A 24,246-nucleotide genomic window follows, 5' to 3' on the forward strand; every position below is an offset into this window, starting at 1 on the left:
ACCTTGAGAAGGGCAACTCTGTTGTCATTATCTGTGTTTTCCAGAAGGGGCAGTTAGAATGTAGAGAAGTTAAAAATCTCAGGGCTGGATTTGAACTCGGGGCTTATGACTACAAGTCTACTACCCTAGCCAGTGTGCTACCTGCTCCCTTTGCCTTGTTTTACCCTTCTTCCCATCTATCAACCTGGAGAGTTGTCTGGGCTGTTGAGATAATAATAGGTGAATTGACCTGGGTCATTCAGAAGTTTCCCTCTCAAACTTAGATCTTCTGAACTCGATCCACTTTACAATGCTGCCTCTCACCTTTGGTTTATATAAGCTTTATTAAAAAACAAAACAAAACCCAATATATCTATTAATTTGTTATTTATTTTATATATTTTTAAAATTCCAAATCCTCCCCCTCTAACCCTCCCTGCCACTGAGAAGGCAAACAATATTTCAAATCTATATGTGAAATTTTGCAAAATATATTTCCATGTTAGCCATATTGTCAAAAAAAGGCAAGAAAAATGAGATGAGACTATTATACTTCAGTGTGCACTCTGAGTCCATCATGTTCTAAGAAGCAGAGAGCATTTTTCATCATGAGTTCTTTGGGATTGTCTTGGATCCTGGCATTGAGGCTTCTCCTGGTTCTTATCATTTCACTTTGCATCAGTTCATATAGATCCCACCATTTTTTTTAAACCACCTCCCTGGTTATTTCTTATAGCACAGTTGTCTCTATCACAATCATATGCCACAACTTATATATGAGCTCAAAAATACAAGTAGTGTTTTGAAAAAATAGACATTTTCTCTCTGCTTAAAAGTTCATTTAAAACTTAACTAGAACATTTCTAGCCTTTTTACTACCTAAAGACCATTATAATAATTTTAGAACTTTTTGACTTATGTGTATAGATCATATATTACAGTCACAATAGAAGTTGTTTTTCACATGGTTCTATCCTTTCCCTCTTTAACAGGTCAGTCTCTAGATTTCCTGTATCCAGTAACCCTTGACACATGCATAATTGTACTGTTCCATGGGTATGCCACAAACAGCATCCATACTTGAAGTATATGTGACTGCTATAACTGTAAGACTGACTTGTTTCCATTCATCCCAGTTCAGCTTCAGTACCTGACTAGAGAATGGTGTCATGCTGGGTTAGGCCCTGGGAGAGAAAGAGGAGAAACCACAAAATCACTTGAAAACTTAGATTCTGAAAAGGGAGATGGAGACAGGATTCAAATATTTTTGACTGAAGTTACAAGTTTGATTGGAGATGTCCCTTTTTACCTGGAGAATGAGGAGCCTCATGGAAGGCTCAGGATGTCCCTGGAATGAAGGGAGAGAAGGGGAATCCATTTCAGGGAAGGGGAGGAACCTGTGCACAACATTATGACATTGGGGAGAAGGTAGTTTGCAGAAGCACGGGAGATTGGAGCCAGCTAGGGGAGGAGAAGCCCTCTGTCCTCCCACTCACCCAGACTCAGAACCTCAGAATCATTCTTGATACCTGTTGTGCTATTTCTTCCTGATTCACCACATCATTTCCCAGCAGTACCGCCTTACCTCCTCATGCTTAGACCATTGCCTACTGGTGGGTCTGCCTGCCACAAGTCTCTCTGACTGATCTTCCCCAGACTCTCTATGGGGTCCTAAGGACCCTCATCTCTACCACTTCCTTCTCAGTTTTCCTTTGTGTTTTGTTTTCTCCTGCTGGAATGTATGTAATCTCCTTGAGGGCAGGCACTGGCTTTCAGAGCCTTAGTGAAGTGTTCTCAACACACACTACGATTTAATTTATGTTTGTTGAAGTGACTAGGTTACACTTCCCCACACCTCCCACCCCCACTTAGTGAACTCCAGGATCTCCCAATGTGGTCTACTTCAAATATTAAATCTTCTTTTGTCATTTATAAAGCCCTTCCCAACCTAACCTCTTACTGGTCTTATACTTGATTCCTGCCACATCCTATGATTATGATGCTGCTCCATACACGTGTCAATTTGCATCTCCCCTCATTGCCTTTTCCCTTCATTTGCCCTGTGCCTAGAACATTCTTTTTTCTTGCTTTTGTCTATTATAGGCTCTTTTGGCTTCTTTCTAGACTTAACCCAAATCTGTCTTGAAAAATAATAGTGACAAGAAAAAAGCAATCAAAATGTTAACAGAACACCTGATGGAAACATAATATCATTAAGATGATGAAAGCATAACATGAGGCCTGGTCTGTATTTCAGTATTGGAGTTCTTTGGAAAAGGGGTTTCTATTACAGTCTGAGTGCTATGCCTTTTCAAGAAACAAAGTTATGTATTATATTAGTAAGGAAAAGAAAAAATTAGAGGAAACTTTGGATGCAAAAGAACACCAATTAAAGTTCTGAGAAAGCAATTGGCACTTTTTTATAATACTAGGACTGGGAATACAAGTAAATACAGAATCTTATTTGCATGCTTTACTGTGTCTACAAGACTCCTTTAATAAATGTCACAGTATTTTAGGATAGAAAGGGAACCCAGATGTCATCTCCTATCTGAGTAAGGATCCTTCCAGAAGATGTCAGATAAATGGTCAACCTGCCTTTGCTTAAAGGTCTTTTGGAAGAATGAACACCCAACTGCCTTCTGGGCCCAACTAGAACAGAACTGATACCTTTGTGCAGCTGCTATGTCCCTTCTGATATACCTTTCTTCCAGACTCAGTATACCTGCTTCTTTTAACTGGAGTGGGCTTGAGACCTCCCATTATCATATTCCCCTTTCTCTCTGGATGATCACTGTCCTTCCCAAAACATGGAACCAGAACTGAACACTACCAGTTATGATCAGACCCTGGGGGATAGTACAATGGTACTGTTACCTATCCCACTATTTCTTTGAGATTCATTGACCTCAAATTGTAGGACCTTTTTTCTGTCATAAGACTTTGTTGTTATACTTTCCTCCTCCTCATAGAAACAATTTTAGGTTTAGTTTGTACAGTTGTACTTGTTACTCTGTTTTTCCTCTTAAATCTCGAATCTTACAAGCTGTTTAAGTAGTATGTTCCCAAGGACTTCTATACAATTCTAAGAATTGTCCCATATCCTTTGAAGTTCATTAGTGAGGCAACTGTGGCTCAATGGACAGAGAGCCAGGCTTAGAGACCTCAAACATTCTAGCTGGTAATCCTGGGCAAGTTACTTAACCCCAGTTGCTTGGCTCTTATTGCTCTTCTGCCTTGGAACCAATATTTAGTAATGATTCTAAGACAAAAAGCAAGGATTGGGGCGGGGGGGGGGGGGGGGGGACGTTTCATTAGTATATTAGGTAAATTCTCCCTGATCCCTCCCTGGTGTTTTTTGCATTCCAAAGCTATTTCTCTAAAAATATTTTTTTTACTGTCTTTACAATACAAAATATAACTTTGCTTCTTGACATGACATAGCACTTAGATTGTGATAGAAATTCTTTTCCAAAGAACTCCAACATAATCCATATTCTTGTAGCCATTACTCTGCTGGAGTGCTGAGGCCACACCCTTACTGGCCTTCATCTGATTCATAGTGAAGAAGAGGTTCAGGGTTTTAACACAAAAGTCTTCCTTTAATTCAGATTGTACTTCATCTAGTCATCATTTTAAAAATCAAAATGAAGAAAATTATAGATATTCTCCACTCCATTCTCTTTTTCGAAATGAGAAAACTGAAAATTAGAGAGACAAACTTAAAAAAGTTACAGATCCATGACTTGACCCCAGATCTTAGAGTTCTGATAAAGAATTGTTTCACCCAATTTCAGTTAGCCATTTGGACAAATGCATGAGTTTTATATACATTTAGAAATAACATGTTACTGAGAGATAACAATTAAAAAACAAACAAACCACATACTGGGATTTTTTCATTGAAAGGAAGAGGGGGTTGTCTTTTCATAATCTCACCTTGGGAAGATATTTAAAAGAATGTACCCCAGTACTCCAAGGATTATAAATATTTTTGAGCAACAGAAATATTTTTGGAATAGGTATTATATAACACATTCTTCAAAATGGATAGCAGATGCATAATTTATGTTTATTAAAATATTTGTTTTGGTGCCTTTTAGTAACTAAGGGGGAAATGTCAAATCAAAGGTGATTCATAAGAACATCAAAGAATGGCTAACCTATTTGTCTATTCTCTTATCTATGCAAAAATCTCTTGAGAGTGCTCTCTACATGAATTGAGGGCATTAGTAAAGAATAAGTAGATTTTCTTTCCCAAGCAGTGTTCAATAATGGATCATGTCTTTGCCATCTCACAGTTAACTGAAGGATAGAAAAAAATATAAATTCCCATTGTGCTTTTTAGTTGATTGTGAAAAACCTTTCAGTTCAGTAGAACAAATTCACACCACTTTACAGACTCCAAGGCAGCAAGATTTCTTCTATCCATATAACAAGTCCATGTCAGGATTCCTTGGAAGATGTCACAGCAGAAATCAATTCAAAGATCTAATGATAATAAACATCAGTTATAGCATAAAATAGAGATGCAAATACCTTTTCTTAAAGGTCTTTGCCTCTGATGGAGATCCAGTGCAGAAGCCAGTTCAAGATAATAATTCCCTAGGAGCGATGAGATTTCCCCAATTACTACTTCTTTGGCAGTTATCACTCACCTAAGTGCATCAAGGCCCAACTAAGACATGACAGGGCGTCCTAGAAGATACCATAATTACTCAAAGGTGTTTTTCCTGACTGTTGGCATAAGAGAGACTGAGGGAGTGAAGATTGTTTATTGCCCAGATTTCAACATGGGTTTGGAAGGCAAGGCCTGCCCTTAGATGGCAGCCAGTTGGATCCAGAACTGAACAACAGCCATCTTAGGAGGAAGAGAAAAGCAAAGAATTGCTTTCAGGAATCTGTAAAGCACTTTTCTTTTTACTGATCCTGAAGCTTTCCAATGAAAGTAAATTCTATTTCTTTAAGACTAGCATTCAGTCTGTATTTTTGTATGGCAGCCAGAGCTGGCATCCCCTATCACTGAAGAAGGAAAGACAAGGTTTGTACAGAGAGCAATAGGAGGGTCATGATTAGAGTAAAGAAGCATAACCAGGGAGGATCTCCAAGAGCCAGAATGAAGTGATCCTGGGACAAGAAGAGAAGGTGGACCAGCCAAGGAGCCAAAGGGCTACCAGTATGTTGAGTGGGCAGATCCTGTGTAGCCCATTTTGAATTTGGACAAAGGTAGACAGGATAGACAGCCATGTTTGAGTTTGGGTCTGCATCGTTGGAGGGAACATTCACATAATGAGTTCCCTGATCTATATGAGTTCTTGTGAAAAATGTTTAACCTCCTATAGCATCTTTATAAAGCTAACTCTGAGGAAAGTCAGGGACAAAAGGACCTCTATATATCAAAATAATCCACAACTGGATTCTGGTAGCCAAAAAAACTAAGCAAAATTCTGGAAACAGGTACTCATTGGGGGAATGGCCAAAACAAACTGGGTTATGTGAATTAATAGAATATCATTCATTAATACAATTGTTTTCTCCACAGTGCCCTTATTAGAATGCAGAAGTGGCCTCAGTCTTGAAGGAAAGGCCCTGGAGATTGTCCATTGCCTTTCACAAACTAATTGTACCGCTATACTTGAAAAAATGAGTTAATGAATACCTGTGGAGGTAGAGAGCATTGTAGGGAAGCATAACTGCATTGAGTCCTGGGTAGAGAGGGAACAAACCACTTGAATTAAAGCCTTCCTCATCTGTCACTTTGATGCCTGTCCCAGCCTCTCTTCCTCTGCCTCAAGATTCTTTCTTTTCTAGTCTAACCTCTCTAGAGATGCCAAAAATCAGACTATGCCATCCCTGTGCCTAAGTAAACTCCATTGATTCCTTGTCATTTCTTGGAAAGCCTTCCCAACCTGGCCTTCATTTCTCTCTCTAGCCTCCTTGAACGTTATTCTCTTCCCATACTTGGCTGCCTCCCACTCTGCCTCTTTTTTGTATGCCTTTGCCATGACTATCTTACATGCCTAGAATGCATTTCCTGCTTACCTCAGCCTCACAAAATCACTCTTCCTTCAAAACGTGGTTCAAATTTACTGTTTACTTGAAGCCTTTCCAGATTCCCCCAATTTGCTAGTGACCACCACCACCCCCAACCCACCCTGGGCTTATTTTTCTTGTTCTCTTATTTGACATAGCTTTACATGTACTTTACTGTCACAAGATTGGAGTGCAAACTTCATTCTTTGTATCCTCAGTGCCTGGCACATAAGTAGAGATAACGTATGCTTTTTGATTATTCCCATGGTCCAAGGAGAGAGGAGGCCCAAGTTCTTCTATAGGTACCCCCCCCATATCCTTGCCCCAAAACAGGTGGAAGGGGAGTCATTAGAACTTTTGCAAGGCTGGTGAGCATTTTATCCTATTTTGTCATAAACCAGACCCATTCATTTGTTTTGAACAAAAAGTGTAATGTAAAAGAAAATAGGAAATCAAATATGAATAGAATTATAGCCATTTTTAGTTGCTGACCTCAGCTTAAAGGCTCAGGAGAAAAGGCAGTTTTAAGGGAAAGGTTCTAATGAGCCTTGGGTGTGTTTAGAACCCTCTAGGAACCTGCAATCTGGATTCTGTACTAAAACATGGGGCAAATGCTTCATCCCCATGACTCTTATTGGCACCATTAGGATACACTACCAACAATAGAAGCCGGAATTCCTGTTGTGCCCTGGCCCCAGAGTTGGAAAGCACAGCCTGCACCTGAATTCCTACATGCAGCCTCCTTGTCAAGGATCATCAGCACTTTATTCTAGAAGTAGCTCTGACTCAGGGAAGTTTTTCTTTCCCTCAAGCTTCTGTTTGCTTCTGCCACTCCCCTTTCATTGCTCCTCATTCTTCCCTGGGTGGGGGGGATGGGGGAGCTGGTGGGGGGGAGGAGGGGGGCAGGCCTTCAGATTCTTGAAACATTTCTCATGTTCTGTTAAGACATCCACAGTTGCTTTAGCTCATTGTCCTATGATCTCAAAGCCCTTTGCTGTTCTGGCCCCCAACCTCCAGGTGATTTCTAGCTCATTCCCAGTCATAATTTTGGTGTCCAGAACTGAACATCTCTTTGATGTGATCTGCCCTGGTCAGTCTAGTGGGACTCACTTCCTTCATCTTAGAGAGGAATGGTCTTTTGTCTGCTTGTCCCATCATTAACCTGTACTGAACTTTCAGACTTCGCTGACACCCTAGTGTTGGAGCAGCATCCCAGGGAAGTTGGAGCAGGGCTTCTTGGGTTGGTGTGCTGGGTGTTGATGGAAGAAAATAAATAGTAACACTATTTTCTCTTTAACATTTTAAATATTAAATGATTGATTTCTCTATCAGAAATGCTTAATTAACATGCCTCTTTACCATTATGATATAAAGCTTAGAAGCATGGAGGCAACCTCAAAGATTGGCTATGCTCCTCATTTCACAGGTGAGGAAGTGGGGACTTCAAGTTTGGAATGAACTGGCCCTGACCTATAAGTAGTGACTACCTGAAAGTTGGGCCTGGAAAGACTTCCCACCTTCCCCATACCACCTTTTTACATACACTGCATATTGCATGTCCCTTCCCACCCCCACTCTTGGACTTGGTGCCTTCTCTAACTATACAGGACTCTCTAGGGCTGAAGAGTCTTTTACTCAGCCTGATTAGGTCACGGACCTACAGTTATCCTGGGTTACTGAGCTTGGAGAAACCTTGACTAGGTAGGAAGTCCAGATGGGTCTTGTTTTCTGCCACTTTGGCCATTACCTAGCCTCAGGAGGCTTTGAGGGAAGGGCTAGCTTAGTGTTCTTCAGTCATTTATTCTTTTATTTCTGACCCTGCCTCTATCTTAAGGCAGCATTTGGGGGTCACACTGAAGTAAACAATTGGAGTTTGACTTTGTTCTTAACCACTAATAAGACCTAGGATTGGCTTGTGTTTGAAACCTTTTGTGTCTGAACTGCAAAAAAATGGGGCTTAGTAGCTTTTTTTGTTTGTTTTTTAAAACAGTGTATTTGTTCCAAATCCTTCTGTTTTCCTTTAAAATGTTATGTAGCAATTTCATTATCATCGTTTCCCTGGTATCCAGTATTTTACCAGAGAACCTGAATTGTGGAAGCTTGAGGGGCATGCAGTTAGAAGAATTGGCATGCAATTAAAAACCTGCTCTTTCCTCCTTTTCAAGTCTTTGTTTTACAAAGAAGGAAATCGGTGTGTTTGGAAAGCAGTTGTCAGATTTCTGTGACTGGTTGGTCTCATTTGTTAAAAAAGGTTGCCACAAAAGTAGCTTTTGCAAGAGGCCAACTAACCTAAAACTGTCCAGATGTCCTCTACCTTCAGTCAGTCTTGCCTTTTATGCCTGGGCAGCCCCAGGCTTCCTGGGCCTCCTGCTACTCTTTCAGGATCACTTCTACCCCTCAAGCCAGGACACCATGCAGGGACAACAGACATGTGGGAGCAGCACCCTGCCATTAAGGGAATCCTTCCCATTCCACACCTCACCGTAGATGGCCAATGTGCCTCCTTGTTAGTGGAAACATTCCCTTCTCTGAGGTTGGAGTATTGGCAGAGTGCTGGGCCTGCAGTCAGGAAGATTCACCTTTCTAGAGTTCAAATCTTGGGAGTTTATGAAAGCCAAAAGCTCTGATCTCAGAATTGGCCCATTTGTCTTGTGCATGTTTAAACCACACAGCATGTTCTTGGCTACCAACAGCAGAGAAAAAGGAATGTTCCTTACTATCTCTTTCTCCTCACTACCCATTCTCTCCTTAAGTACATGTACTTGGGCTCCTGTCTCCACTAATACTGGAATGGCTTTTTATAAAGTTGCTTATAAAAAGGCCAATAGTCTTTTTTTCCTTCCTTATAGATTTAGTTCTTTGAGGGAGCTGAGAGGTCAGTTGATTTAACCCCCATCGTTTTACAGAGGGAGAGCCTGAGATCCAGAGGCAGAAAGGCACTTTTCCATTGTCATAATGACAGTGTATCAATGGCAAAACTAAGATTAAGTAGGAATTACTAACATTTATGTAGCACTTTAAGACTTAATAAAGTGCTTCACATGGATTATTTTATTTGAGTTGAAAGAACCCTGGGCTTCTGACAACAGTCAGTATTCTTTCTGCAGTACCATATTTTCTCTCTCTCTCTCTCTCTCCCCTTCTTCCCCCCTTTAACCCTTTACCTTACCAATAAGAAGTTTCACTTAAGGCAGAAGAATAAGGGCTCTTCAGTGGGGGTTAAGTGACTTGTCCAGGGTCACATAGATAGCAAGTGTCTGGGGCCAGATTTGAACCCAGGATCTCCTATCTCAAGGCCTGTCTCTCTCTCCACTGAGCCACCTACCTACCCCCACACCATACTCTCTCTTAAAGATATTTGTGTTTGTGAGTTAAAGCATGCTATGGCTTAGGGTGACTTAAGAGCTTTTATAATTTTGTTGTCATTCTCTTTATGGGCTATGTTCCCTTACAGCATAATCAGTCTGATCCTAGGACTCTCAGATGTAAGGATTAAAATTAATGGTTGGACTAGATTTAAGATAATGTGGTTGCCAAAATTAATGGTTGGACCAGATTTAAGATAATGTGGTTGCCAAAATTAATATATCTGAAGTCAAATGACTTTTTAGCAGCGTTATTTACAAAATAGAAGGAAAGAGTAAAGTAGAGAAATGAGAAAGATGGAAGAGAAGGTATCTATCCTATCACACTAGTTACTCTGAATCAGGCAGGGCTTGTTAAAACTCCTCTGGCAATTAATCTTTTCTTTCTGGAAGTCAGGAAAGGAGTCAACCTTTTCACTCATCCTTGTGGTAGTCTGAAGGAGAAAATCCAAGAACTGTCTTAACAAATGTAGTTCAAGTGCAAGAGTCTCAGCTCTTCCATGATCCAGATTCAGGTCAAAGAAGGAGGCTCACAGAAGTTTTTGCCACTTTTAAAGACCCTTCTTTGTGTCACTTCCTGTGCCCTCCCCTACTTTACAGGGACCAATTGCTGTCTATAACTTTGCTTAGGATGCCCATGGGGGCAGTCAGTCATTTCTGAGTTGTCACCTTCTTTAGCACTTGGGTTGTGAACCTCCCCCACTTAGTTGTTAAGTAGGAATGTCTTCACTATTGGAGGTGTAAACTCCTGTAGTAAGTAGTTTTTGAACTTCCCTTACTTTAGGGCTAAGTATGGGTGTATTCGCTTTTGTTGATTAATTCAAAAGTAGACAAAGGGAAAGTTAATCCTATCTTCACACAGAGCATGTGTGCATGTATGCACATACAAAGTCCTCAAAGCTATTCTCCCCTTAATTTTTCTTTCTCCATCCATCAAAGGATTTTTTTTTAATTTTTATTTAATTAGTCAATTTAGAACATTATTCCTTGGTTACAAGAATCATATTCTTTCCCTCCCCTCCCCCATCCTTCCCATAGCCAAAGCACAATTTCACTGGGTTTTACATGTATTCTTGATCAGAACCTATTTCTATGTTGTTGATGTTTGCACTAGTATGATCATTTAGAGTCTACATCCCCAATCATATCCCCTCGACCCATGTGATCAAGCAGTTGTTTTTCTTCTGTGTTTCTGCTCCCACAGTTCTTTCTCTGGATGTGGATAGCATCTTTCTCATAAGTCCCTCAGGATTGTCCTGGGTCATTGCATTGCTGCTAGTAGAGAAGTTAATTACATTCTATTGTGCCACAGTGTATCAGTCTCTGTGTACAATGTTGTCCTGGTTCTGCTCCTCTCACTCTGCATCACTTCCTGGAGGTTGTTCCAGTCTCCATGGAATTCCTCCACTTTATTATTCCTTTTAGCACAATAGTATTCTATCACCAACATATACCACAATTTGTTCAGCCATTCCCCAATTGAAGGGCATCCCCTCATTTTCCAGTTTTTTGCCACCACAAATAGCACAGTTATAAATATTTTTTTTGCAAGTCTTTTTCCTTATTATCTCTTTGGAGTACAAATTCAGCAGTGCTATGGCTGGATCAAAGGACAGGCCTTTTTTTAAAGCCCTTTGGGCATAATTCCAAATTACCCTCCAGAATGGATGGACCAATACATTTCTTTCTTTCCACTGCATTTGTCCACCTGAAAGTGAATTGGTAGATCTGCTGACACCACAAATTCACCATAACACCCAAGATGAAGATGTCATCATCATCATCTCTCTGTTCAAGGGCTGAATCAGTCTCTCCTCTCAAGCCATGAGAGGAATGTTAAAGAAGCATAGGCTTTGACCTTAGAATTCTTCCCTGTTCCAAAAGCTTCAGGGTTGGTGGGACTAAGGGAAGTTAGATCAGAAATGATAGAAAACCTCTGTTCTTCTGGGAATGTAAAATTCTTTAACCATCTCATTCACTCTGTCATTGCAGGTGGATTTTACATTACTCCCCGTTATGCTTTTGACACTGAAGCCAAATTGACTTTCTTGCTATTCCTATGTGAGACATTCCATCTCTCAACTTTGCATAGATTCTCTGGGCCCCTTGCCTGGAAGCTCAGGAGGTTCTTACCCTCTTTGACTCAGAATCTGGGACTTTTGCCATTCTTTTCTATCCTAGTTTATTGAACTCATCCTCTGGATCCCGACACAAGTACTTGCTCTTTGAAGCATCTCCTCATCTTCCTTCTGAACTCAAAGTAATTTCGCCTTTAAGTTTCTCAAAGCATTGTCTGCATAGCCCCTCTCCTTGAATTTCTTTTGTTTTGCTTTGTATCTAATTCTTTCTCTGTCTCAAAGCATACCCACACAGCCCTTCTATTCAACTTTGAGCTCCCATCTAATTTCATCTTTTTGTTGTATGTAGTACTTTGTACATAAATATGTATAGAATGGAATTTGACTATTTCTTAGCTCCTGAATTACATTAATTTTGAGGTCTATTGCAATAGTTAGGTGGTACAATGGACAGTCCTGGGCTTAGAATCAGGAGGACTCTCCTTTCTGAGTTCAAATCCAACCTCAGACACTTATTCTGTAACTTTGGGCAAGTCACTTAATCCTGTTTACCTTAGTTCTTCATCTGAGGCAACAAGCTGGAGAAGAATGTGGCAAACCACTCTTGAATCTTTGCCAAGAAAACCCCAGATGGGGTCAGGAAGAGTTGGACACAACTGAAATGAATAAACAACAAAGTAATATATATTGAATGGAATTCGACTAGAATTACATGAATTTTGAAATCTCTTGTTGATCTATAATTGTGCCTCCAGATTCCCTCTGTATCTGCACCTCTGAACATTGCCAGTAGTTCATGTAGGCCTTCTAAGGAGAGGCCTCTTAAGTATTATAGAACCAGCAGTAAAAGTATTATTTCATGCACCAAGTTATTTTCTTATAATAACTGAGGAGAGGACAAGAAGGGCAAGATTGTCCTTCTGTAGTTTCTATTTTGTGGGTATGGTAACTGACTCTGGCAACCTGACCTTGTCATTGAATGACTACCATCCTGACGAAGCATTAGAAATGTGGTCGGCAGAAGACCCTTTTTCCACATGATGCCCCACAGTCTTTCTGTTCTAAGCAAAAACTGACTGATATAAGACCAGTCATTGATAGTCTTGACATTACAAAAGTTAGATCTGAAAGATGACAATCAGCAGCATTTAGAAAAGGGGGAGGTGAAAATTACAAATAGTCAGAATTATTTGTTCTGTGAATTTTATTCACTTCTGGATAAGGAAAGGGCTGAGTCATACAAATTCCTAGGCACTGCCACCCCTGGCCAGGTAGCATCCTCTGCTACTGACACTCTTTTCTGCCCTGTTCCTTGCCCTAAGGCTTGAGGGGCCAATTCACTTCTTCTGTCTCATGCTTCCTCAGAGTGGAATACATGGAATGGCTGATGCTGTTCCTCCCTTGAGTGACCCTTCCCTCCTTAAGCCTCAGGTGCCTCACCTATCAAATGAGAGGGTTGGATTAGATGGTGATCTCTGATGCTGCTTCTGACCCCTGATCTCTGATCCACTAACAAGTTCAGTAGAACCAGCTGGCACAGAGTCTAGGTCTCACCATGGATTGGTTGATTCTCCCCCCATGCATGACCCATGTCTCATTTTTTTCATGCTTTCCTTGGTCTCTAGTGTGGTTTCTTCCTATAGCTGCTGGATAAATGTTTATTGACTGAGAAGGGAAACAGTAGATGAGGCTTAATTACTGTGGTGGTGGATGTGACAGGTGCAAATTGCCTTTACCTTTTGTCTTAGTGAAATTTACATACACACCCATGATGGTGACTAGAGAGACACAGAATCTTTGCTGGTAGACACCTTAGAGGCTCTTTTGTCCAACATCACTGGGTCCTTTAAAGATTTAATTATAAATTATATAAATCATTGGAATAAAACTGTCACAGAATTTAAGACTTTGATCATGACTAAAATTACTAATATATAATTTCTATGATGATTACTTGGCTAACAGATTATTAACAAAAAAGGGACATAATAATCATTTATAGTTGAGAACATAAAATATTAAATGCCTTGTATCACTTTAATTCAAGGGGAGGAAGGATCCCATACTCATTCCATTTTCTACTAGTAAAGAACATGATTCTCATTCAGATGACCTAGTTAAGTCTGTAATATACATTGTATGGATAGGTTCATCAAGCAATTATTAAATGTCTACTATATTCTAAGCACTATGGCTAGACTGGGGAATATAAAGATTTTAAAATATTACTTGTCAGAGTTCACATTTATTTAAAAGTTTGTTCTCAAGCCTATGGACAAAAATTAGTCATCAGGAAAATAATCCAAACATAGGGATTTATCCATCTCTCTTCTGTATTTACCTACCATTTCTATGAGGTCAACACTATATTTTTAGTCACCTAGATTCAGAATCTGAGATGTTCTTGCTCTTTCCCCTTCTATCACACCCAATCAAGTTGCTGCTTCTTAAGAGATTCTACTTCCCACAATGTCACTCCTACCTGTCCTCTTCTCCCAGTTACCACAGCATTTCAGGTCCTTACCTCCTCTCACTGGGCTTTTATAGTTGCCTTTTGATTGATCTCACCTTTCTCCAGTCTGTGGAGAACACCACACAGCTATTCTCCTAAAGTCCTGATCTGACTGTGTCCCTCCCTACTCAGCAAATTTGGAGTCTCTCTTGCCATTAAGTTTGACTTTAAACTCCTGTCTTTGGTAGTTATACAGGATAGGACTCTGTCCTGGACCCTCCTTTCCTTCTAGACTACTTTGCTTGTTGATTTCATTCCCCAGGAATTCAGTTATCAGCTTCTTATCAATGATTCCTTGATCTGCCTCTCTACTCACTACCAGTTGTGCATCTCCAACTGCCTTTCAGATACTTCAAACTCTAGCTGTCCTGGAGACATCTTCAACTCAAAATGTCCAAAATTGGTTGTCTTTCCCCCTAGACCTCCACCCTTCCAAACTTCTAAATTATTGTCAAGGACAGCACTATCCTCCCATTCTCCTGAGCTTACAACTGAGGTGTCATCCTCTGTGCCTCACTATCTCTTACTATCTGTATCTAATCTGTTATCAAGTCTCAGGGCCTCTATCTTTAGAATATCTCTCTTATATATCCTCTTTTCAGCACCACCTTGGTGCAGTCTGTCATTGTCTCATGCCTGGGTTGTTGCAATAGTTGCTGGGGTGGCTACCTGCCTCAAGGCTCTTTCCTCACACACTCCATCTTCCATTCAGCTTCCAGAGTGATTTTCCTAAAATATGGATCGGATCATGTCACCCTTTATCAGTAAACTCCACTGGCTTCCTTTTGTCTCCAGGATCAAATACAAAAAAACTCTAGATCACAAGGGGTAAATAAAACAGTGGATGGGGGGGGGGGTCATGAAGACAAATGAAAAATGAGTAAAAATGTAGTTGCCATTCCCAGCTGTGTGACCCTGGGCAAGTCACTTGACCCCCATTGCCTAGCCCTTACCACTCTTCTGCCTTGGAGCCAATACACAGCATTGAGTCCAAGACAGAAGGTAAGGGTTTTTAAAAAAAAAATGTAGTTGCCAGCTTACAACAAGGATTATCCCATGAAGAAAAGCAAACTAAAATTCTCAAATGAGGTTAAATAATTCACACTACACAGGAATCTTGGAAGAGCAGAAAGAAATTCTGGAATGGTTTGAAAGAGAAATGAAACTTTTTAAAAAGATATTTGAAACAAAATTAGGTTAGAAGTCAGAGCTTTTAACATAGATTTATAGAAGTATGTTAAAGAAATAGAAAAAAAAAACCATTGAACATCTTTCCAAAAAAAACTCTGAAAATGGAGCCAATTAGGGGACATCATAAAAGAGGCCAAAAAGAGCAAAAAGGCAAGAAAACCCCATTAATTCCATAGCCTGTGCCTAAATTATATTGAATTTAGGGTACAGAGATATTGATTATTATACAGGGCTCTGACAGAATCATATGATATAACAGGAATCCTAAAAGCCAACTGTATGGCAGGAAATAAGTAACAGGTAAATTGCCAGAATGTTTGCGTACAGACAAAATATTGATCAATCAAACTCACAGAAGAAAAACTCCAAGGGATATGTTAAAAAACACAGATCCACATTTGTATGACCCAATAGAATTGTTTGTTGGTTAGGGGTGGTGGGGGAGAGAGGGGAAGAAGGGAGGGAGAGAAAATGAATCATGCAACCATGGAAAAATATTTAAAATAAATAAAAATTTTAAAATTAAAAGCACAGATCCAGTAACAACAAAGCCTGCAGTGAATGTAATGGTATATTCCTAAAACAAAGGAGCACTAACTGGAAATACCCCCACCCCCACCCCAAATGATGCATTCTCCAAAGCTGAACTTAAAAACCCAGGAAAGAGAATCAGTAGACATTGTGGTGCTATGGGGAAGCCTAGAAGGAACTGGGGTGAACAGGAGATTTGACTTGTAAAGGAACTAGTATCAATTAAGCACTTTCTGTTTGCCAGGCCCTGTGCTAAGTGCCAGGGGGATAAATAAAGGCAAAAGATAAACACATGGTGCCCTCAAGGAGCTCCCATTCTAATGAGGGAGACATGCAATCAGCTTCTGTACAAACAAAATATAAATGGGATTCAGTGGTGAGAAGGAATCTCACTAAGATTAAGGATGACTGGGAAATTCTTCTTGCAGAAAGTAAGTTTTCAGCTGAGGCTTTTAAAGGAAACCAAGGAAACTAGGAGACTGAGATTAGGGGAGAGAGAGAGAGAGAGAGAGAGAGAGCAAAGCAAACCAGGCTCAGAGGACAGCTAGTGCCTTATGTTAGGAGTTGGGAGGGTGGGCCATCCTGTGTGGGGAATGAGAAGTGGCCTAGGATCACAAGTTTTCAGAATATATGGTAGGAAGAAGTTGTAAAAAGACTGGAAGGGGGAGGGCACAGATTAGGTTAGGAAGGTCTTTTAAAACCACATTAAAGGATTTTGTGTTTGATTCTAGTAATACATAGAAACCAACGATAGTTTATAGAGTAAGGAGGGTATCATAGTCAGACTTGAACCTTAGGAAACTCTGGACACTGGAAACTCTGGACAGCTGAGTTCAGATTGGACTGGAGTGGAGAGAGACTTGAGAAGGGAAATCAAGCATCAAGCTATTGTAATAGTTCAGGTATGAGGGTATGAAGGGTCTGCACAAAAAGGCCTTATCACAAGACAGTGTGTGTGTGTCCTTGCTAACGGTGGCAGAAGAAAAGGTGTATTTGCTTGTCTCACAAAAGGTGAATAAGTGCAATAATCAAGCAGGTATTAATGAAATGTATGCTCTTATGATTACTGGCCATTGTTAAATGAAATAAAAGCAAAAAAAGTTGAATTGAGGTGCTAAAGAACAGTTTCTTCAATTTTTTTTCTGTCGTATATCTTTGGCTTTTTAACATGTTTCTTGGAAATAACAGATTGTGGGGTTTTGTTTTCTTATCCAATCTGTCACTCTTTTTGTTTTGTTGCATTGTTTAATCCATACACATTTAAAATTATGGGTTAGGTTTGTATTTTCCTCCACATATCTCTTAAGATTTTTTTCAAGCTATGGTTTTTCCCCCCTTTTTCTACTGTTAATATAATATTGTTTTCCTTCAGTTACTTTTGTCTTTTTTTTCCCCTCAGCTCTTTTCCACTTAACCTGATCAAGTCTTTGCAGTTATACCCCATTCCCTTTAGGGTTTTATTAGTTTCATTTTCTTTCCTGCTTTTCTATTTTTTTCCGTTCAGTCAAGTACATTCCTCTATCTTCTCCTCCCCCCCAACCCACCCCACTAGCCCTGTTCATTCATTTTTTAATTTCGTTTTGGGGGCCCTTTCCAAAAAGGATTTCTCTCACTTTCTTCATTGTCTATCTTTCTCTTTACTCTAGATCCTCATTCTCTGATTCAAGAACCCTATAATCATCTGGTCTTTCCAGGCTCTGCCTTCTAGGTTCAATAGGTCTGCTATTGCCTTGTAGGGCTTGGCCTATGGGTTCCAGTGCTTCACTCTCAGAACAGTGTTAATTATTGAAGGTGTCAGAGAGGACACTTGCTCCAAAATCAGGCACCTCTACCTGCACTCCCTCTACTATCTATACCCTCTTTTGTCGACATTCCCCACCCCCCATTACTTAAATCTCCTTCCTGTGTCCATATTCTCCTGTGGATTCCAACTCCCTACCCCAGGAATAGTGGATTTTTCTAGCATCAAAACCCCCAGACCTCAGACAGTGTAAGTTCTACATCTTCCTTCACTCGTAAGCAGAAACCCCTCCTGCCTCCACAGAAAGGCCTCCTTCTCCCCATGCCCCACACATTTACATTGTTTCCTCTTTGCTTCTCACCCTCCCTCCCCCACTGTGGTAGACTTTTCTCTTTTTGAGACCACAGAGATCACTTTCCCACAATTTCTAATAATAGAAATTTTGACCCCAGCAGATCAATCATTTTCTATCCACCTGCACTCCCCCCATCTAACCTCTTATGTTATAATGTGTTAATACCACAAAAGGCGTAATTTTCATCAGTAGGCAGTATTACCAGTTTCTAGATTCTATCCATAATGCCTCCATTTGCCTTTTCAGTATTCCCTCTTCCATATTTTGGCCTTCTTCCCTTTCTGTACACTTAGAAAGAAGTCTCTGTTGCTCTCTGCATTTATAATTTGCTCTTGCATTTCTGTTCTATGAGGTACTGAAGCAAATGATCTCTTCAGTTCTGGTTTTCTTTCTAAAATGTTTCAAGTTCTTTATTACTGAAGGGGTCCATATTTCATGGTTAAACTCAGGATTGTAGGACTGGTCACCTTAGGCTGCATTCTGAGCTCCATTGCTCTTGGGAAAACATTATTCCATCCCCCACCTTCCTTTTTCTAGTGGGTGCAAGCTGGTTTGGCATCATTTAATTACTGTTTCCTTTGTATTTGAAAGTCATTCTACTGATGGGTTGAAAAGCTTGTCTTTTATTCAAATTGCTAAATTCAATCAAACATGTGTCTTGAAATTTGCACCTTTGGTTTTTTGTTTGTTTTCTATAAATGATCTGCAAACTAGCCATTGGATTTCATTTTCTATGTTCAGAAATTCCAAACAGTTCTTTTATTATTTTCTTCATTATATTAAAGTTTTTTGTCTTGTGTTCTTCAAGGAGGCCTGTGATTCTTGGATTGTCTCTAGGCACTCTTGTTTATGTTTTGCTTGCATAATAAGCCTGTTTTCTTTCAATATTATTGGGTTTTGCTTGTTTTCTTCTATGTTGTCCTTTATTTTCATGTATCTCCATTCCCAATCTATTGTTCTCTTTTTCTTTAATTAAGTGTGCCATTATAAATTCAGATTTTTCCATTCTGATCTCATAATTCTCATTTGTCTTTTAAGTCACTCAGGAACAGCATGTTGTAGTTCCCAAGGTCCTCTGTTCTCATCAAGTATTAGTTTATTTTCTCTTATTTTATAGTATTTATTCAGAGACTTTTGAACTTGATCTGGAATTTGTAGGGGGTTTTTTTGTTTGTTTGTTTGTTTTGGTTGTTACTTTGAACTTTGAGATTTTTTCTTCTTGACACCTGTGGTACTTTCATTGTGTTGTTCCCCCCCTCCCCCTTATTACTCATTTCCTGACTCCCTCCCTTCTGATTGTGGTTTACAGGATCTTAAAGCAACTCAGCCTCTGCTTCAATTTTTAAGTGTCAGAATTGGCCCCAGATGGATGTTGTACTCTTTCCCTCAATTTTGGTGGAGTGCAGCACAGCCCCTCGAATGCATAGTGTACTACTGGCCCAGCACCAACAGTTTAGTCTTTAGCACTTTGCAGTGCTAGAGCTGTGGGGTTGTGGCTCCTGACAAGCTTTTGATCCTTTATTGATATAAAAAAAACTAGCTGTTGAGACCCAAACAGTGGAAAAGGGCAGGGAGGAGGGGGGTGTGATCAGAGAGCAAGTTGTCATGTCCTAGGGCAGTAATGACAAACCTATGACACACAGAGTGCTTTCTGTGGACATAAAGCTGCCCTTACCCCACCTCTCCCCACCCCCAAGAGTTTGTTACTAGAGAAAGGCAGACAGATTTGGGTGGAGCCTCCTTTCCACCATGCCTGACAACATTTTTTCATATCCTCTGCCCAGCAATCCAATAGGAGCGCTTTCTTCCTCCCCTGTATGGGGTAGGGGATCATCACTGTCCCAGGGTCTACTGGTACAGCCTCTTCTCCTAGGTAGCATGAAGGCTGGGAGAAGGGTACTGAGTTAGCTCAAATCAATGAGCATCAATTTCTAGGTTTGAGGAGTTTTCATTGTTTAAAAACCTTTTGTATTCTAGGTGTCCCATACCATGGAAACAACTCAAGTTGCTTTATCTTTGGCACACAGTTTCTCTTTTGTAGAGGTTTAGAAGATTGTAGGGATTGGGGAAAATGTCTAGTACACCATTTTGTTGCTCACATAAATCAGTCTCTTTTTTGAAGACAAGAATAAAAGAATAGGAAGAAAGTGAGAAGGCAGTTAAATGATAGACCCAAACATTGTCTATAAGCAAACAATGAGTGGATGTTTTTTTTGACCTCTGAATGGGAGGGGGAGGTATTGTCAGACAGAACATCATAGAAGTGATGGAGGATGGGATAGGAGAAATGAGAGTATAAAGGAATATAAAGGGAGAAAGGAAAACCTGCTGAAGAACTTAAACAGGAAAGAAAAGGGCTGTGCCTCCACACTGCATACTGTTTCCTGGAGGAGAATTTGTGCCATCATACTGTAGTCAAGAGAAATGGCCAAAAGCAGAGGGAAATATGAGATTTAAAGAAGATGGACCCAGGAGAGGCAGATGGAACATTTGGGAAGCTGGCGGGGGAAGGAAGAATTGAGGATTCCATGGAAGATTCAAAAAGCTGAAACTGTTGGCCAGAGCTGAGTCTGATCACTCACTCTCTTACCAAAGACTCTGATAAGAGCTAGGGAGGAGAGTTGCTCATCTAATACCCCTTCTACCTGGTTGAGTTGAAGAAGTTCTTGCCCATTGAAGACACCTGCTGATTTAAACTCTGAAAGTCAAACCATTTCTCTGAAGAGACTTTGTGACCAAAGCCTTCAACAGTTGATAGGGAAAAGATATTAGGAACCTCCCATCTCTTCCCTCTACCCCTCTCTCTCCCTATCTTTCCTTTCCAAGAAATAAATTAGCCATTTTAGTTTACAGAAGACTATCTCTTAAGTTTTGTAATAGGAGGGAGGATTTCAAAAATCAAAGAAGAGAGTTGGGAAGGGTTTACTCACCTTTTGGTCAGGTCAAGGCTCCATTAAAGTTGTCCAGACTAGAGGAGGAAGAAGGAAGGTGCTACCTAAAAATCAGTCCCCAACAGCAACTGGTTTCCTGGTCCTAGCATTTTAAAGCCTCTCTATCTCTCCCACTATTACAATACTTACCTTCTCTAGACATGAATTGTGCATCCCACCACAGGAAGAAATGCCATATGGACTCTAGCAGTAGATAGCATATCAGCATAGGAGTGTCCTAGTACCAGAGATAGAAACACATGGTCTTAGGAGTGAAGAAAATTCATTGTGGGCCTCAGAAATTGGTAACACAGAGAGGTATCTACCACACCACCGTGCTCGTGCTTCCTTCTTGAATGGACACCTTGAAAAGCAAGGCATAGTAGGAAAAAAGGAGGATGGGTTGAGATCTACACAAGTGATAACACATGAGGGAGAAGAGGGAGCTCCAAGCTGGTGCTGTAGTAGGTCAGTCTTATGAGGGACTCTTGAGAGAATGAAGAAGGAACCAATAAGGACACATAGGCCAAATTAGGAAATAGAATTCAGAGAAGTGAAAGAGAACAAAGAAAAGAGAAACTTTTTTTAAACATGCAACAAAAGAATTAAAATAATACTGGAGAGGATTGTGGAAAAGGAACATTTGCTTTACTAATTTAAGAGGCTAAAGACCAAAAGAGAAGAAGAAAAGAGTAAATTGTCCATGAACTCAGATACCTGGGTGAGGTGAAAGATTTTGTGGGGAGGGACAGGGAACTAGTGAGAACAGGCAAGCATCAGATTGTCACTGAAACAGAATTCCTCCCAAGTGCAGAGTGCCAGTGTCTAAGGGAGAGGAATGAAAGTTAATCTAAAAGAAATAAATGGAAGAAAGCTCAAAGCTAATAGTCCCAATTTGAAATGTGAACAGATTAAGCAGTCACACAAATAAGGAAGAAGAAAAAGGAACAATTCTGTGTTGGGATCTCCAATGGGGGGGCAGCACAGAGCATTAGGCCTGGGGAAGACCTGTGTCTAAATACAGCCTTAGACACTTAAAGCTGAGCAAATCACTGACCTCTCTCTACCTCTGTTTTCCTTTCTGTAAAAATGAGATAATAACAATACCTACTTGCTGAGGTTGTTGTGAGAATCAAATGTGATATTTAGTAAAGCACTTTGCAAACCTTAAGGCGTTCTATAAATGCTAGTATAAAGTGTGTGTATTTGTATGTACACATCTAAGTGGAACAATAGCAACTGTTGCTAGTCACTTTTCTCCCATCACAGCTCTGGCCCTCTAATTACCTGGGCCAACTACTTGCTGCTTTCCCTCCTTGAATCCTATGTTCTCTTGTTCTCCCCCTTTGTTAATCATTAACCCTGACTCCAATATATTAATTTCCACTCCTGTACCTGATCTGTAAGCATGCTTTTGTAGTTATAGTCTCCCCATGTTAACTCCTAAGACAGTTCATATATTTTGTTGTTATTTTGAATGGGAAATTTTCTTTGCTTTTTTCTTGATTTTGTTTTTAACATACAGAAAGACCAATAATTTGAGGGGTGGAGAAATTATTTTCTACTTTGTTACTTTGATGTAGTTATCAGTCATCATTATATACTTTTAGGGAGACATGGTAAAGAAGGAGCCTCATGTGGTGTAGGGAATCTTAACCTAGAGTTTGAACTTGTTTGCAGGGGAAAAGGTTTATCTTTAGTTTCACTCACTTCTAACTAAAATTTAGCATATCCTCCATTTATGCATTTAGACAACAAACATCCTAAGAGGCAGGGGTAGTCTTTACCAAACTGCCAACTCAATCCATGACACCCCCCCAAAAAAAAAAGTTGAGAATCCCTCATCTGGTGGGAAGGGGAAAGGATGCAGGGCATATAGATTTGGAATAGGTATGCTCACAATTTGTGGACAAAACAATGTGAGTGATCAAAGGAGACCATAAGAAGAAATTGTCAGATAGGGAGAACTGAGACAGCAAGCATTGAGGAAGGCTGCTTCCCAGGGCTCTAGAAGAATGAGGATTGAGGAAAAGTCCATCAGATTTTGTGGTCAATTGAATGATGACAATAGAAGCCAGAGTTCTGAGGGTCAGTGAGTGGGAAGAGAGAAAGGAGAGGCAATGAACAGACACAACTTTTTTTTAGTAAGAATTTGGATGAGAAAGGGAGCAGAAAGTGGGATGATAGCTTGTTCACATAGGATCTAGTGAGATTTTTTTTAAGGATGGGAGAGGTTTGCTAAGCATTGTAGGCATCAAAAAATCGACCTGGTAGATAGGAAAAGTATAAGAAGATGAGAAGGGGAGGAGAGAAGAAGGAAAAATGATTTATTTGCATGGGCAGTGGAGAGGATGATTCAAAAGTATGGTTAGATTTCTGTTGCCTTGTCTACAAGGGCTGCCTCTTTACCAGAGACTGGAAGAAAGCAGGGAAAAAAATGGTCAAGGGCTTTGAGAGATAGAGAAGAAGTTCAGGGGGAATAGTCTTTTCTCAGCCAAACACATAACAGATTGTCTGTGGAGAGTGTAGCATCAGGAGTAAGAGGCAAGCCTTGTTGCTGGAGTCTTGGCTGGTGATAGATAATATAAATTTACAGTGGACCCCATCATAGCATATGCCTTCCTCCACTTCCGTTAAGCAACACATGAACAGGACCAGAGAAGGCAGATGACACAATTATTAATTTGGGGTATAACTAAAGCAGCTTAAAAAGTAGTTTCATTATCTTCTCATCACAAGTCATCTCAGCTCTCCAAAGGTATGTTCTGTGACTTTTCTTCTCATTCTGTTTCCCAAAAGGTTATGTGTATAACAATTATGCAAAGATTCATATTGTTGAACTCTTCTCATAGGCCTTGTTTTAATTTCTACCATTGGTATTTATTCCTTTCTCTAGAGTGAATGTGGGAGAAGATATGAACTGCTTTTAATTCAGGGTTCACAGGTCCTAAATCTTAGAAATTTAGGAAGGGAAGCCTGTGAGATCCTCTAGTTCCAGTTCCCTCATCTTCCTGGTGAAGGATCATCAGGAAAGGGAATTGACTTATAAACCCCATTAGGTGTTGCTGACATCTTATTTATTTGTCATTCATTCATCTCTTGTCAGAATAGACTATAGAAAAACACTGTTCATTTAAGCTTTTCAAGGGTTTGGATTCTAAAGCAATTGTTTTACTCCCTAGAATTCCTCCCTGAGGCCCAGAGTTAGAATAAGACCTCAGAGAAATTCTTCCCTTACCCCAGTTTCCCAAGAGCCCCACATACATGGTCATCTAGTCTTCTTCCTATGGAGATGCTACTCCCCAGGTCCATGGTTTCTTCCTTTGTACAATGAAGGGGTTAAATTTACAGCTCATATCTCTGATTCTTTGAACTTTTCAAGGTAGTCTATCCCGCTCTTGGAAGCCACCTTGTGTTAGGAAGTTTTCCTTTGTATTAAGCAGATCTTCCTCATTGCAACTTTAATATTTCTAATTCTGTCCTCTGGGACTAAACTGGACAAGACTGATTGTCTATCCTTTCTGCTAGACT

At 40.1% G+C, this 24,246-nt stretch overlaps 1 protein-coding gene and 1 long non-coding RNA gene across 17 annotated transcripts in view; both read left to right on the forward strand.

Moving 5' to 3' along the window:
- TNRC6B (trinucleotide repeat containing adaptor 6B) overlaps nucleotides 1–24,246 on the forward strand; it is a 272,807-nt gene that overhangs the window by 141,599 nt on the left and 106,962 nt on the right. The gene's annotated exons all lie outside the window — the stretch shown is intronic.
- Nucleotides 3,284–20,640, forward strand: LOC130454544 (uncharacterized). Its single transcript, XR_008912158.1, has 2 exons — nucleotides 3,284–19,658; nucleotides 19,763–20,640. It is a non-coding gene; the product is annotated as an uncharacterized LOC130454544 (long non-coding RNA).

Source organism: Monodelphis domestica, chromosome 5 (genome assembly GCF_027887165.1).
Source record: "Monodelphis domestica isolate mMonDom1 chromosome 5, mMonDom1.pri, whole genome shotgun sequence".
Taxonomy (NCBI): domain Eukaryota; kingdom Metazoa; phylum Chordata; class Mammalia; order Didelphimorphia; family Didelphidae; genus Monodelphis; species Monodelphis domestica.